This window comes from Mesoplodon bidens (assembly GCF_964165515.1).
Source record: "Mesoplodon bidens genome assembly, chromosome: 6".
NCBI lineage: Eukaryota > Metazoa > Chordata > Mammalia > Artiodactyla > Ziphiidae > Mesoplodon > Mesoplodon bidens.
This window is the reverse complement of record NC_138162.1, coordinates 85,371,073-85,388,966: the sequence shown is the minus strand read 5'-3', so window position 1 is coordinate 85,388,966 and position 17,894 is coordinate 85,371,073. Positions and strand designations below refer to the sequence as shown.

At 41.4% G+C, this 17,894-nt stretch overlaps 1 protein-coding gene across 3 annotated transcripts in view; it reads right to left on the bottom strand.

Annotated features, from left to right (window-relative positions):
• GCNT1 (glucosaminyl (N-acetyl) transferase 1) overlaps positions 1-17,894 on the bottom strand; it is a 202,979-nt gene that overhangs the window by 66,630 nt on the left and 118,455 nt on the right. For all 3 annotated transcript variants that reach the window (XR_014016051.1, XR_014016052.1, XR_014016053.1), the window contains one exon: positions 1,613-1,724. The gene's annotated coding sequence lies outside the window, so the exon portion shown is untranslated. The remainder of the gene's footprint in view (positions 1-1,612; positions 1,725-17,894) is intronic.

The following is a 17,894-nucleotide window of genomic DNA, read 5'->3' as shown; positions in this document are numbered from 1 at the left end:
TAAATACTTCAATATAAAAGAAACAAAGACTTCTGGCAAGTCTGATGTGAAATTCCTGCTTCTGAGGCTCCCTTTAGCTGCCTAATCAGCTCTAAATCTAATTCCCCAGCTTCTCTTGGAGCTTCTGAGCTACACCATACTCTACCAGTAAATTTCTTTTTTGCTTCAATTAGCCAAACAATTTATTTTGCCTGCAACTAACTGAAAGGAAAACCTTCAAATCCCTTTAGTGACTTCCAAACTTTACACAGCATCCCAAGTATACCCCATCCAAGAAATATGGGACCCCAAAAATATCCTGACTCACACCCTACCTCTCTGGGATCTGCCATCTGATCACTCAATCAACCAAGGGATCGACCAATGAGTACTTATTGATACCCACATATTTTTTTAAATTTTATTTTATTTATTTATTTTTGGCTGTGTTGGGTCTTCATTGCTGCGTGCAGGCTTTCTCTAGTTGCGGCGAGCGGGGGCTACTCTTCATTGCAGTACGCAGGCTCTAGGCACGTAGGCTTCAGTAGTTTTGGCACATGCGCTCAGTAGATGTGGCTCGCGGGCTCTAGAGTGCAGGCTCAGTAGTTGTGGCACATGGGCTTAGTTGCTCCACGGCCTGTGGGATCTTCCCAGACCAGGGCTCGAACCTGTGTCCCCTGCATTGGCAGGCAGATTCTTAACCACTGCACCACCAGGGAAGTCCCAATATTCACACATTTTAAACAATGTCAGCTTAAGGAAAAGTCAAAGTAGAGAAGAGGGACTAATATTTGTTAGGTGCCTACATGTGCCAGGCATAGTGTTAAGGTCTTTACATTTAGAATCTTAGCCTTGTCACTACACTAGATGTGAGTATGACTATCCCATTTTACATTCAAGAGAAATGAGGATTGGAGAGGTCAACTAACCTTCATAAAACCACATACCTGGTAGATACTTGAGCTAGGATTTGAGTTCATGTCTATGTGTGTCCAAAGCCCATAATTTTTTTTACCTCTATACCAGAGTTGGCAAACTGTGGCCCACAGGCCATATTTAGCCCACAATCACCTATTTTTGTAGATTTTTTTTTTTTTTTTTTTCGGTACGCAGGCCTCTCACTGTTGTCGCCTCTCCCGTTGCAGAGCACAGGCTCCGGACGTGCAGGCTCAGCGGCCATGGCTCACAGGCTCAGCAGCTCTGCGGCATGTGGGATCTTCCCGGACCGGGGCACAAACCCACATCTCCTGCATCGGCAGGCGGACTCTCAACCACTGCGCCACCAGGGAAGCCCCAGATTGTTTTATTCTAACAGCCACACCCATTCTCTTGCTCTATACTGTCAGAAAGCCCTACTGTGCTGCCTGCAGATGGTTTTAAGGGCTGCCTGGCAGACCCTGCTCAGCTCTCTAAAACATCTTCCTTCCTTTGCCTGTTTATGCCGCTCCAGGTCCCCTGTGTCTGGGTGATGATTTAGGGGCGTCATGAGGACTTCTACCAGCAGATCTCTTCCCTGTCACCCTGTCAGGAGCCTGACATTCTCCCCTTATCATTCTTAGTGCTTTCTAGAGACTTTTCTCATGTAACTGGTTTAAGATGATCTCGTGTAACTTGGAAAGAATTTTACACTCACCAGGATCAGAGCATCCAATCCACTGACTCCTCACTCTAAGTGAACGGGTCTCAGCAGGAGGAATGCCTGCCACTCAGATCCTTGGTGAGAGGCCCTGGGCCAAATGGAGACGCTGAGTGAGAGAAACAAAAACATGGATATCACTCATGGGGGGAGGGGACACTTAAAGCACAAAAAGCACACTTCACAGCACTGCCAGGCACCTAGCGCCACAGGCATCAAGAGATACAGATCTCCAAAGAAGATATACAGATGGCCAACAGGCACATGAAAAGATGCTTAGCATCACTAACTACTAGAGAAATGCAAATCAAAACTACAATGAGGTACCACCTCACACCAGTCAGAATGGCCATTATTTAAAAAGTCTACAAATAACAAATGCTGGAGAGGGTGCAGAGAAAAGGGAACCCTCCTACACTGTTGGTGGGAATTTAAGTTGCTGCAGCCACTATGGAGAACAGTATGGAGGTCCCTTAAAAAACTAGAAATAGAGTTACCCTACGATCCTGCAATCTCACTCCTGGGCATATATCCAGAGGAAACCATAATTCAAAAGGATACATGCACCCAATGTTCATAGCAGCACTATTTACAATAGCCAAGACATGGAAGCAACCTAAATGTCCCTCAACAGATGAATGAATAAAGAAGATGTGATATATATATAATATATATGTATATATTTGTATATATGTATATTATATATATATAATGGAATATTAGTCAGCCATAAAAAAGAATGAAATCACGTTATTTGCAGCAGCATGGATGGACTTAGAGATTAGCATATTAAGTGAAGTAAGTCAGACAAAAAAAGATAAATATCATATGATATCACTTATGTGGAATCTAAAAAAATGATACAAATGATCTTATTTACAAAACAGAAATAGACTCACAGCCACAGAAAACAATCTTATGGTTACCAAAGGGGATAGCGGGGGTGGGGGGGATAAATTAGGAGATTGCAATGAACAGATACACACTACTATATATAAAATAGGTAAACAGCAAAGACCTACTGTATAGCACAGGGAACCATAGTATCTTCTAATAACCTATAATGGAAAAGAATCTGAAAAAGTGTGTGTGTGTATATATATATATATATATATATATATATATATATATATACACACACACACACACACACAAATATATATTATATATATATATGTAAATGAATCACTTTCCTGTAGACTTGAAGCTAACATAACATTGTAAATTAACTATACTTCAAATTTAAAAAAAGATACAGAGGTAGGTAGGTAGTGGTTGCTTGCATTTCCTCTACAGGGGCAGGGGGCATCTGGCCACTAAGGAAAGACTGTGGAGGCCACTGAAGACATTCTATCTTTAGGTGAAGCTGCCCAGAGCCTTTCAATGATGCCTGGGTTCCTGTAGAAAGTCATTCCACTTCCTTGGCATAATAAGTCAGGCCCAGGCTCCCCTCCAGCCCCATTCCTGGACCCTTTCCTGTTCATACCCTTCACTGTAGACACCTCAGGATATTTCAGTTTTCTGCATGTGGTCCCTTCCGTGGTCCTTGCTGGGAATGTCCTTCCTTCTGCTGCATCCAGGTGGCCCTCTGTACATGTTTCCTCGTGCCCTCCCCCAGCCTGTTTGTTTTCGGGCCACTTGGGCACCCTTACCCTACTGTGCAGAGTCTATCCCACTCTTTCCTGTGGCACAATAAGCATCTCCCCTCTTGGCTGACTTCTCTCTTGGACTGTACCGCCTTGAAAGCAGGGACTGACTGTCATCTCTGCATTCCAGCATGTGACTCAGTGAGAGGCACCTGGCATAGGTAGGAGTCAGTCAGCCTACTAGTTCAGCTTTCTGTTTAGTGAAAGAGGCACAGACACACACACATCCTTTTTATGCATTCAGTCTTATTCTTATGGCAAATATTACTTCCATGCACAAGCAGGGCACAAAAATGAGCCATAAAATAGATTATCATTTAAAAAACAATGTTGTTTTGCTCTCTGAATCATTAGAGGATTCCCTCCAATGTCTGGTGGTTTGGGCTCCCTGCTCATATTTAAAAGTAGGCTCTGGAAAGAGCTGAGAGCGTGGGTGGGGTGAATGCACAGCAGCTCCCCTGCAGAGGGACACAGCTGGGCTGTTTTCCTGAAGAACCTCCACTCTCAGAATGTGTCTTGGTGAGATTGGTTCAAGATGGCAGAGTAGAAGGACGTGCTCTCACTCCCTCTTTCGAGAACACCAGAATCACAACTAACTGCTGAATAATCATCGACAGGAAGACACTGGAACTCACCAAAAAGATACCCCACATGCAAAGACAAAGGAGAAGCCGCAGTGAGACGGTAAGAGGGGTGCTATCACAATAAAATCGAATCCCATAACTGCTGGGTGGGTGACTCACAAACTGGAGAGCACTTATACCAGAGAAGCCCACCCACTGGAGTGAAGGTTCTAAGCCACACATCAGGCTTCCCAACCTGGGGGTCTGGCAACGGGAGGAGGAATTCCTAGAGAATCAGACTTTGAAGGCTAGCGGGATTTGATTGCAGGACTTCGGCAGGACTGGGGGAAACAGAGACTCCACTCTTGGAGGGCACGCACAAAGTAGTGTGTGCATCGGGGCCCAGGGGAAGGAGCAGTGACCCCATAGGAGACTGAACCAGACCTACCGGCTAGTGATGGAAGGTCTCCTACAGAGGTGGGGGGCAGCTGTGGCTCACCAAGTGACAAGGACACTGGCAGCAGAAGTTCTGGGAAGTACTCCTTGGCATGAGCCCTCCAAGAGTCTGCCATTAGCCCCACCGAAGAGCCCGGGTAGGCTCCAGTGTTGGGTTGCCTCAGGCCAAACAACCAACAGGCAGGGTACCTAGCCCCACCCATCAGCAGAAAAGCGGATTAAAGTTCTACTGAGCTCTGCCCACCAGTGCAAGAGCCAGTTCTACCCACCACCAGTCCCTCCCGTCAGGGAACTTCCACAAACCTCTTAGATAGCCTCATCCACCAGAGGGCAGACAGCAGAAGCAAGAAGAACTACAATCCTGCAGCCTGTGGAACAAAAACCACATTCACAGAAAGATAGACAAGATGAAAAGGCAGAGGGCTATGTACCAGATGAAGGAACAAGATAAAACCCCAGAAAAATAACTAAATGAAGTAGAGATAGGCAATCTTCCAGAAAAATAATTCAGAATAATGATAGTGAAGATGATTCAGGACTTCGGAAAAAGAATGGAGTCAAAGATCGAGAAGATGCAAGAAATGTTTAACAAAGACCTAGAAGAATTAAAGAACAAACAGAGATGAACAATACAATAACTGAAATGAAAACTACACTAGAAGGAATCAATAGCAGAATAACGGAGGCAGAAGAACGGATAAGTGACCTGGAACGCAGAATGGTGGAATTCACTGCTGCGGAACAGAATAAAGAAAAAGAATGAAAAGAAATGAAGACAGCCTAAGAGACCTCTGGAACAACATTCACATTGTAGGGGTCTCAGAAGGAGAAGAGAGAGAGAAAGGACCCGAGAAAATATTTGAAGAGATTATACTCAAAAACTTCCCTAATATGGGAAAGGAAATAGTCACCCACGTCCAGGAAGTGCAGAGTTCCATACAGGATAAACCCAAGGAGAAACATGCCGAGACACATAGTAATCAAATTGGCAAAAATTAAAGACAAAGAAAAATTATTGAAAGCAGCAAGGGAAAAACGACAACATACAAGGAAACTCCCATAAGGTTAACAGCTGATTTCTCAGCAGAAACTCTACAAGCCAGAAGACAGTGGCATAATATACATAAAGTGATGAAAGGGAAGAACATACAACCAGGATTACTCTACCCGGCAAGGATCTCATTCAGATTAGATGGAGAAATCAAAAGCTCTACAGACAAGCAAAAGCTAAGAGAATTTAGCACCACCAAACCAGCTCTACAACAAATGTTAAAGGAAGTTCTCTAAGTGGGAAGCACAAGAGGAGAAAAGGACCTACAAAAACAAACACAAAACAATTAAGAAAATGGTAATAGGAACATACATATCGATAATTACCTTAAACATGAATGGATTAAATGCTCCAACCAAAAGACAAAGGGTTGCTGAATGGATACAAAAACAAGACCCATATATATGCTGTCTACAAGAGACCCACTTCAGACCTAGGGACACATACAGACCGAAAGTGAGGGAATGGAAAAAGATATTCCATGCAAATGGAAATCAAAAGAAAGGTGGAGTAGCAATAGTCACATCACATAAAATAGACTTTAAAATAAAGAATGTTACAAGAGACAAGGAGGATACTGCATAAGTATCCTTATGATCAAGGGATCAATCCAAGAAAAAGATATAACAATTATAAATATTTATGCACCCAACACAGGAGCACCTCAATACATAAGGCGACTGCTAACAGCTCTAAAAGAGGAAATGGACAGTAGCACAATAATAGTGGGGGACTTTAACACCTCACTTACACCAATGGACAGATCATCCAAACAGAAAATTAATAAGGAAACACAAGCTTTAAATGACACAGTAGACCAGATAGATTTAATTGATAGTTATAGGCCATTCCATCCAAAAACAGCAGATTACACTTTCTTCTCAAGTACGCACAGAACATTCTCCAGGTCAGATCACACCTTGGGTCACAAATCAAGCATCAGTAAACTTCAGAAAATTGAAATCATATCAAGCATCTTTTCTGACCACAACACTATGAGATTAGAAATCAATTACAGGGAAAAAAATGTAAAAAACAAAAACACATGGAGGCTAAACAATATGTTGCTAAATAACCAAGAGATCACTGAAGAAATCAAAGAGGAAATCAAAAAATACCTATAGACAAATGACAATGAGAACACAATGATCCAAAACCTATGGGATGCAGCAAAAGCAGTTCTAAGAGGGAAGTTTATAACTATACAAGCCTACCTCAAGAAACAAGAAAAATCTCAAATAAACAATCTAACCTTACACTTAAAGGAACTAGAGAAGGAAGAACAAACAAAACCCAAAGTTAGCAGAAGGAAAGAAATCATAAAGATCAGAGCAGAAATAAATGAAATAGAAACAAAGAAAACAACAGCAAAGATCAATAAAACTAAAAGCTGGTTCCTTGAAAAGATAAACAAAATTGATAAACCATTAGCCAGACTCATCAAGGAAAAGAAGGAGAGGATTCAAATCTATAAAATTAGAAATGAAAAAGGGGAAGTTACAACAGACACCACAGAAATACAAAGCATCCTAAGAGACTACTACAAGCAACTCTATGCCAATAAAAGGGACAACCTGGAAGAAATGGACAAATTCTTAGAAAGGTATAACCTTCCAAGACTGAACCAGGAAGAAAAGAAAATATGAAGAGACCAATCACAAGTTATGAAATTGAAACTGTGATTAAAAATCTTCCAACAAACAAAAGTCCAGGACCACATGGCTGCACAGATGAATGCTATCAAACATTTAGACAAGAGCTAACACCCATCCTTCTCAAACTCTTCCAAAAAATTGCAGAGGAAAGAACACTCCCAAACCCATTCTATGAGGCCACCATCATGCTGATACCAAAACCAGACAAAGACACTACAAAAAAGAGAGAAAATTACAGACCAATATCACTGATGAATAAAGATGCAAAATACTCAACAAAATACTAGCAAACAGAATCCAACAACACATTAAAAGGATCATACACCATGATCAAGTGGGATTTATCCCAGAGATGCAAGGATTCTTCAATATACGCAAATCAATGTGATACACCATATTAACAAATTGAATAAAAACCATATGATCATCTCAATAGATGCAGAAAAAGCTTTTGACAAAATTCAACACCCATTTCTAGTAAAAACTCTCCAGAAAGTGGGCATAGAGGGAAACTACCTCAACATAATAAAGGCATATACAACATACCCATAGCAAACATCATTCTCAATGGTGAAAAACTGAAAGCACTTCCTCTAAGATCAGGAACAAGACAAGGATGTCCATTCTCACCACTCTTATTCAACATAGTTTTGGAAGTCTTAGCCATGGCATCAGAGAAGAAAAAGAAATAAAAGGAATACAAATAGGAAAAGAAGAAGTAAAACTGTCACTGTTTGCAGATGTCATGATACTATACATAGAGAATCTTAAAGATGCCACCAGAAAACTACTAGAGCTAATCAATGAATTTGGTAAAGTTGCAGGATACAAAATTAATGCACAGAAATCTCTTGCATTCCTATACACTGATGAAAAATCTGAAAGAGAAATTAAGGAAACACTCCCATTTACCTCTGCAACAAAAGGAATAAAATACCTAGGAATAAACCTACCTAGGGAGACAAAAGACCTGTATGCAGAAAAGTATAAGACACTGATGAAAGAAATTAAAGATGATACCAACATATGGAGAGATACACCATGTTCTTGGATTGGAAGAATGAATATTGTGAAAATGACTCTACTACCCAAAGCAATCTACAGATTCAATGCAATCCCTACCAAAGTACCAATGGCATTTTTTACAGAACTAGAACAAAAAATCTTAAAATTTGTGTGGAGACACAAAAGACCCCAAATAGCCAGAGCAGTCTTGAGGGAAAAAAACGGAGCTGAAGGAATCGGACTCCCTGACTTCAGACTATACTACAAAGCAACACTAATCAAGACAATATGGTACTGGCACAAAAACAGAAATATAAGTCAATGGAACAGGATAGAAAGCCCAGAGATAAACCCACACACCTATGGTCAACTAATCTATGACAAAGGAGGCAAGGATATACAGCGGAGAAAAGACAGTCTCTTCAATAAGAGGTGCTGGGAAAACTGGACAGCTACATGTAAAAGAATGAAATTAGAACACTCCCTAACACCATACACAAAAATAAACTCAAAATGGATTAGAGATCTAAATGTAAGACCGGACACTATAAAACTCTTAGAGGAAAACATAGGAAGAACACTCTTTGACATAAATCACACCAGGATATTTTTTGATCCACCTCCTAGAGTAATGGAAATAAAAACAAAACTAAACAAATGAGACCTAATGAAACTTCAAAGCTTTTGCACAGCAAAAGAAACCATAAACAAGACGAAAAGACAATCCTCAGAATGGGAGAAGATATTTGCAAATGAACCACTGGACAAAGGATTAATCTCTAACATATATAAACAGCTCATGCAGCTCAATTTTTAAAAACCAAACAACCCAATCCAAAAATGGGCAGAAGACCTAAATATACATTCCTCCAAAGAAGATATACAGATTGCCAACAAACACATGAAAGGATGCTCGATATCACTAATTATTAGAGAAATGCAAATCAAAACTACAATGAGGTATCACCTCACACCAGTTAGAATGGGCATCATCAGAAAATCTACAAACAACAAATGCTGCAGAGGGTGTGGAGAAAAGGGAACCCTCTTGCACTGTTGGTGGGAATGTAAATTGATACAGCCACTATGGAGAACAGTATGGAGGTTCCTTAAAGAACTAAAAATACAATTACCGTATGACCCAGCAATCCCACTACTGGGCATATACCCTGAGAAAACTATAATTCAAAAAGACACATGCACCCCAATGTTCATTGCAACACTATTTACAATAGCCAGGTCACGGGAGCAACCTAAATGCCCACTGACAGACGAATGGATAAAGAAGATGTGGTACATATATACAGTGGAATATTACTCAGCCATAAAAAGGAATGAAATTGGGTCATTTGTAAAGACGTGGATGTATCTAGAGACTGTCATATAGAGTGAAATAAGTCAGAAAGAGAAAAACAAATATCGTATATTAACGCATATATGTGGAACCTTGAAAATGGTACAGATGAACCAGTTTGCAGAGGAGAAATTGAGACACAGAAGTAGAGAAAAAACGTATGGACACCAAAGGGGGAAAGCGGCGGGGGGTAGAGGTGGTGGTGGTGGGATGAATTGGGAGATTGGGGTTGACGTGTATACACTGATGGGTATAAAATGGATGACTAATAAGAAAATAAATAAATAAATAAACGTTAGAAAAAAAAAAAAAATGTGTCTTGGTTTAGGTTCTCCCAAAGCAGACCCAGAGACAAGAAGCCGAGTGCAGGAAATTAATTTCATGGGTCATCTCAGGAAAGCCTGGTGGGGAGGCAGAGAAGTGAGGCGGGGGAGGAAGGAGGCTGTCCAGGGCAAGCAAACTCGGCACTTTGCAGAACTCAAGTCCCTGTGGGTCACAGAGCTCAGGGTTGTCTACCCAGTGGAAGAGCCAGGCAGCTGGGCTCTGTATCCACCAACTGCAGGGACGTTGGCTCTGGCATTCCTGGCTGGGATGTGCAGGCTGAGAAGCAACATTCTCCCCAAGAGAGTTGCAGGCGTTTTCAGGAACCCATCTTCATGCACAGAAGTGAATGCTGGGGAGATGGCAGGGGCTGCCGGGGTTTGCTTGGGGATCTGTGTAGGTCTTCTCCTAGGCTGTTCTGGGCTAAGTGTTCCCCTCTCCAACCTGAGGTTAGCAGACCAGCTGCCAGCAACCTGGGATCTGAGTAAGGGAAGAGGCTAAGGTCTGACTATTTCATGTCAGCCTTCGCTTGGCCACCCTGTTTTCAGTATGGAAACCCCTCAGCCGTGCCCTTGACCCCAAGTCACGCTTGGTTCACACTCTCTAGAGCAGCGCTGTCCAACAGAAACATAATGGGAGCCACGGAAATAAGTTTAAATTTTCTCTCAGTCATATTAAAAAAAATTTTAAAAAAGAGAAGTGAATTTTAATCATGTTTCATGTAACCCAACATATCAAAAGCACTACTGTTTCAACTTGTAATCAGTATTTTTTAAAACGTCAAGAGGTATTTCACATTCTTTTTTTATTGTACTAAGTCTTCAAGTCTGGTGTGTATTTCACACGTACAGCACATCTCGATTCGGAAGAGCCACATTTCAAGTGCTCAAAAACCACATGTGCTGAGTGGCCACTGTAAAGGGCAATGCGGCTCTACAGACAAGCCTTCGGTACTGTGCAAGGGTGGGGAACGGACCCCCGGCTGCAGGACTTTGAGAAGGGAGTGGGGCTTCTAACTGCTTCCTAAAAGGATTTTGAACCTGTTTTCCCGCATCTTAGAGATACGTGGTGTCACGGATTCCTGAGCATTTCTGGGGTCTGTGGTGTAAAGTGAGTGGGTGACTCCTTTTCCACCACAGGCAGCTTAGGGTTTCACTTCTTTGAGCTGGCTACGTCAGTTCCCACTCGTCTGTTGGCTCTCCATCTTGCCTTCTTTCCTGCTGTTTCCTCTACTCTCTTTGTCCTTATGCGTTTGTGCTCTAATATAAAATTCATTGTCATTTTAATGGGGTCTTTCGAGAGAACCAAGACAAACACATGTGTACAGGCCACCATCTCTAACTAATAAGTTTTCCATATCACTGGACTTGTAGGTGTTTTTTTTTTTTCTTAACTTGGTCTACACATTTTTATCATATGTCTGGAATTTTGGGTTTAAACCACCTGACAACCCTATCTATGCAAGGATAGGGTTTCCTAAAGGAATGAATGGATGAATGAAGAGAGATACGTGAAAGTAATTTAATCCTCAGAGGCGGTCCAATCCAGTTGAAGCCAATGCCACACAGTGACACCCTCCAGGTCACCCTGTAGAGAGTCCGTTCCTCCTCCCATTCACTGGCCCAGCTCAGTTACCTGCATGGCATCTCCCAGTTACCACTGAGCTAAGAAATCCCTTGCAGTTACAACGTGCCTGCAGAAATAACTAAGAATGTGTAAATGCACTTGGCAGCCTGCCAAATGGAAGAGGAGGCCATGAGTCAGTGGTTTTCATCTCCTTTCACCCTCGCTGCCCCAGTCTGTTAGAACTGACCACTTCCTTGCAGTGTTCATGCTGTCTTTAGCTTTCTCAAATGTGGGGATTTCTCAACTCCACCTTTCTTAAACTTTGACCTTACTTCTTCTTTTGAACAGTGCTGAACTTCTCTTGTGGTTTTCCTGGAATCTTTAAAAAATAAAGCCTAAATCCCTCTAACATAGAGCAACATTAGAAGCCAGTCTTTACTTGTAATCCATACAGGGCTGGTGACCTCAGGGCCCCTTTTTGGGCTTAGCTGTGCTTATTAATTCATTATTCTAGCATTCAAGAATAAGTGAGAAGTAATTTAAACATGTATTAGAATCACTTATAAAAATGCCAGAGAGGAATTTTGTTCATAATATATGGGAAAACTTCTTAAATTCATTCCTTTTGCATAAATGGAAGCTTTGGGAATCAAGGAATTTTCAGATTTAGAGATCCCACTGAGTTGTCTTCTTTTGTTGAAATAGGAGATAGTTCAATTACATACCACACATATGTGGATGGTAAACAGATGAAAAAGGAAGTCCTAGAAGCAGCTACAACGGTGTCGGTGCACAGAGAAAATTTCCACAGAGGAGACAGAGAAGTAAACTTGGGTATCACTGAAGAAAAAATCTTGCTCTTAGAAAGTTTATAATAAAGCAATTGATAAATATGCAAATTGTATTAAATTGGAAGTTCTTCAAAGCTCTTCCATAGACTTACAGGGTCCTGGTTTCAGCAGGATCCAGCATGCGCTGCCCAACCCCCCACCCAGGCATCCTGTATTTTACTTCCCCAGCACACATTTTCAGCTCTGTGTACTGGGATATGTTTTAGTCACATCAATTTTCTAAGTCATAAAGAAAATAGGATTGTCCTGCTAAAAGTTTGCATTAATATTTCCTGATGAAATCTTTTTCTAATAAAAGTGTCACATATGCATAGGTTTTTATAGTTTTCAAAACATTTCAGAATGCCTTACACCTCGCTTCACCTTCACAACAACCACCTCTATTTTATATGTGCAGAAAAAGGACTCCTACTGGGTGTCTTATCTATTGATCATTTTGTTTATTTTTCACCCCATTTATACAAAGGGCTAGAGGTGGAACAGGCTTCATACCCCTGGCAAAGTGCAGGGTCAGCACTAGATGCCAGGCCTCCTAAACTCTAGCCTGGTATCCTATCTGCTGAAGCTCTTAATCACTCAGATCTTCAACTTTGTGCCCAGAGATGGTCTCCAAAATAAACTTGATCAGAAGCACAGAACCTTAAGAGTCAACTCAGAGTTTGTCATAGTGATGATTGAGGGCTGTGAGGTTTCTGTACCCAATTCCAATGTTTGGAGGCATTCTCAGACCACCAAGCAATTCACAGACACCAGCTGCGTGTCCTACAATTCAATTCAATTCTGACACTATCTACCCAAAGACAGCATCAAATTCCACAGGATCAGGGCTCAGTCCCACAAGACTGCCCTCCATTCAGATGACAATCACAAGTCCAGGTTGTTACCTGTGCTTCCGAGCCAGTGGTTATAAATAGGAGGTTCCCACCATCCTCTCCTTGGGTTTAATTTGCTACAGAGGCTCACAGGACTCAGAAAACCAGTTTACTCACTAGATTGCTAGTTTATAATAAAAGATATTAAAGGATACAAATCAACAACCAGATGAAGAGATACAGAGGAGGAGACCCCAAACAAAGGAGCGTCTGTCCTTGTATAGTTTGGGGTCTGGCACAGTGGCACATGGAGGTTTCTGGTTCAGCAACCTGGAAGCTCTCTGAACCCTCTCCTTTTTTATGGAGGCTTCATTACATAGGCATGATTGATTAAATCACTGGTCATTGGTGACTGATTCAACCTCCAGTCCCTCTCCCCTCCCCAGAAATCAGGGGGTGGGACGGAAAGATCCAACCCTCTATTCATGGTTGATTCCCCTGCTACCAGTTCCCCCAGCCTTAGGTGCTTTCCGAAAGTTACCTCATTAACAAATAAGCCCAGTTGTGGTGGAAAGGGGTTTGTTATGAATAACAAGACTTCAGGAATTGAAAACAAGAGACCAAATATTATAATAAAAGATGCTCGTGTGGGGAGTCACAGCCCAAGAGGGCACGGAAGGCAAATGTACAGGGCGCTGGTCCTATGTAGGGAATCCACACCTCAGTGAGATGAGGAGGGTGTCCGAGCAGGAGGTGGAAGCAGAGTCTGAGCAGGGTGGGAACGGCTTCCCTTCCACAAGGTGGGGCAGGCAGGTCAGGGTGAGGAGGGAATACACAGCAGCAAGGGGGCAGGGGCCATGACTGGAGGTTCACTAAATATCAGGGGATTGAGCAAATAAGGAGATTTAAGGATATTGGGAGCCAAATTTCTTACGGCTGGAGTTGGAAGTTACAATATGGAAAAGAAGAAAACTAGAATACATTCCATGATGTTGGATAGGAATTGGATGCATTTGGGGTAAACTCATGGTTCTCAACATACACAGATAGTGTTGGGGAGGAAGAAATTTTCCTCTACCCTTCTTGGTTCTTCTGCCTGGTCTGAGAATTAAATTAACAGGAGACAGATTAACAGGAGAAAATCACATAAAAGTTTAATAACATGTATACATGGGAGAGCGCCAGCAGAACTGAGTAACTCACCAAAATGGCTGAAACCCTCACCTTAAATATCATCTTCAGCTAAAGGCAAAAGAGGATGTTGGGAGTAGTGGTTTGGGACTCCAAAGGGGAGGAAGGCAATCTACATGAAGATGGAAAAGCAAATGTTTGGTAAAGAAATGTTTTCTGGGTCATGTAGAGACCATGGGACCCAGAGAGGAATTTTAACAAACAGATTTTACTTGGTTCCTCCCTGTATAACACACATAGTTCAAGTTCATACTCTAGTTATCTATGGTGATAGCTCCCTCCTTCTGTTCTGTGCTCCTGATAGGATGCAAAGAAGAGAATAAAGCGGCACTTGAGAAATTCCTGCCAAAGATGCATAAACTAAATTTTATATCAGATGAACCCAGATTGAACGAAGTCTATAAAATAATGGGCCTAGATACATACACCCCAATGTTCATAGCTGCACTACTTACAATAGTCAAGACATGGAAGGAACCTAAATGTCCATCGACGGATGAATGGATAAAGAAGATGTGGTATACATATAAAATGGAATACTATTCAGCCATAAAAAAGAATAAGGCCATTTGCAGTAACATGGATGGACCTAGAGATTATCATACTAAGTGCACTAAGTCAGAGAAAGACAAATATCACATAATATCACTTATATGTGGAATCTAAGAAAATGATACAAATGAATTTATTTTTAAAACAGAAATAGACTCAAAGACACAGAAAACAAACTTACGGTTACCAAAAGGGAAAGGCGGGGGAGGGACAAATTAAAAGTTTGGGATTAACAGATATATAAAATAAACAACAAGGACCTACTATATATAGCACAGGGAACTATATTCAATATCTTGTAATAACCTATAATGGAAAAGAATCTGGAAAAGAACATATATACATATCCTATATATATATATATATATATAGAAGAACATACATACACACACACACATATACACACACACACATAAAAATAACTGAATCACTTTGCTGTATACCTGAAACTAACACAACATTTTAAATCAGCTATACTTCAATTTTTTAAAAAATGGGCCTGGAGGGACCAACTAAAGGCAACATAGAGTTCTGAGGTGGATCCTTTTGCTATAATGGACGTAGGATGATAGATAGCACTTGAATGGGGTCTGGAGTTGTAACAATGTTGATTTGCAGATCTTAATGAGTGTATTGTGCTTTTGTAAAAGGATGTCTTTGTTGTTAGGAAATACCCACTGACATAAGGGGAGAGGGGGAGGATAGTGTATCATGTAGTCAACTTACCATCAAATGGTTTGAGGGAAAAAAAAATTCTTTGTATTGTTCTTGCAGTTTCTGTGAGTTTAAGATTGTTCAAAATAAAATTCATTTTAAAACAAAATTAGCTGTCAGTTTTAAGAAGAACGACAGAAAAGAGAAAGAAAAGATTACATCACATCAAGAGATGCAATGTGATTATGGCAGGAAAATGTTAAGCTGTAGGATTCCCACGTGGATCCCCTTTCCCAGCAAACAGAATGCTCTTTCCAGTAAGTTACCCACTCAGGTGGAGAACAAGGTAAGGCCACGCCCATTCCAAACAAGACAACCAAGAAGCCTTTTCTTATTCCATAGCCACAGACAAGCCCCAGAGAGACTACACAAAAGCAAGTTCCAGGAAAAAGAAAAGGTCACATTCCCCATCCCATTATTATCAAGAAGGTGATCTGTCTTATTTGTTTTTATAAATGCCACAGTTTAATTAGTAAAATTAGTCTCTTCCTTTCACTCAAAGAAAAATGCCATCCCACTGAAAAGGTCTGAAGCAGGAAAAAGTTTCTTCAAGCATAGTTTTAAAAAATTGAAGAAAATATAAGTTGCACCGCCTGGACACGATGACTATTTCACGCTTTGTGTGCTCCTTTGAGTCTTTTTATGTGCCTCCTTTTAAACAGCTGTAATCCCCGCATGTAGTTGTTTTCTGAGTATAGAACAGAGGTTATGTACAGGCTCTGAAGCTGACTGACCAAGTTCTACATCTGGCCTCTGCTACTCAATCTGACATAAGCCTCAGTTTCCTTCTGTATCAAATAGGGTTAATATTCCCCCTTGTCTTAGGATTTATGAGAGGATTAAAGATAATAGATGTAAAGCATTTAGCATGGTATACTGCACATTTCATACATTTGGTAAATACCTATTATTGAATTATAAGCACTTTTCCATTTTTTAAATCATCGTCATCATTACAATTATTACTGGCTGATCTTGAGATGCTCAGGGAAAGCTTTGGTAGGTATCTTTTTCACCGGTTGGTGTGGCAGAATCTACTAGCTGCCCAACAGAATAAGTTTTCTTTTCTTCCTGAGCACACAGCTGGATGGTATTTCCCAGACACCCCTGCAGTTAGATGTGCCATGTAACTGAGTTCTAGCAGTAAGCTGTGAGTAGAAGAGGTGTGTGCCACTGGTACTCCCTGAGACAGCAACACCCCATCTCATCAGTGTGGCTGGAGACATAATATTTTGAAAACTGGGCTCCCCTGGTGGCACAGTGGTTAAGAATCCGCCTGCCAATGCAGGGGACACGGGTTCGAGCGCTGGTGCGGAAAGATCCCACATGCCAGTGGAGCAACTAAGCCCATGCTCCACGACTACTGAGGCTGTGCTCTAGAGCCCGCGAGCCACAGCTACTGAAGCCCGCACACCTAGAGCCCATGCTCCACAACAAGACCGCAATGAGAAGCACACACACGCAACAGAGAATAGCCCCTGCTCGCCGCAACTAAAGAAAGCCCGCTCACAGCAACAAAGACCCAACGCAGCCAAAAATAAATAAATAAATATATTTTTTAAAAGGGAAGGAAAGAAAAAAAATAGAAAATGGCAGAGCCACCATTTGCAGAAGTCCTACAAGTCTGTGTAGAGCAGAACCTTCCCCTGATGACCAGAATCCCCGTCCTGGACTGTTAATGAGTGAGAAGTGAACTTTTATTGTGTTTGAGTTATTATCCATTCTTGTTTATCTTTGTTACAGGAGCCAGTGTTACTCTAATATGTATTGTTTGGGCATGGTTCCAAAAGAAGACACTGAAGAACTCAAAAACATTTTGAATGTCTCCTCTAAGTTCTGGGCAAAGAAGCAACAAAAAGACAGTTCTCCTGTGGCAGTCTAGAAACTATACACTCTTTCTGAAGCAGGTTTCTGAAGTGGTTTACTTACAATGTTAAGCTGTACTGAAGTGATTTTTAAAGTTCTTCATGTAATTTTCAATAGGTTGGTGGAGAAGTGGTGAAGCGGTGGTGAAACTGTGCAACTCGGATTGGGACTTGAACCCACGGTCTTTCTACTGAGATCACACACCTGGTCTCAGGACTTAATGAAGCTCAGGTTCTTGATGTCTCATCACAGAAAGAATTCAGTGAGAGACAAAGTGATAGGTAAGAAGTGGATTTATTTAGAGAGAAACACACTCCACAGACAGAGTGTGGGCCATCTCAGAAGGCGAGAGACCCCAAAATATGGCATGTTAGTTTTTATGGGCTGGGTAATTTCATAGGCTAATGAGTGGGAGGATTATTCCAATTGTTTCAAGGAAGGGGCAGGAATTTACAGAAATTGGGCCACCGCCCACTTTTTGATCTTTTATAGTTGGCCTCAGAACTGTCATGGCACTGGTGGATGTGCCATTTAGCTAATGTATTACAATGAGTGTATAATGAGGCTCAAGGTCTACTGGAAGTTGAATCTTCCACCATCTTGGACCTAGTTGGTTCCAACCAGTTTTTGTCATGTCCTATGGCTATGTCATTCATTTAAAGGTTGTGCCCTGCAC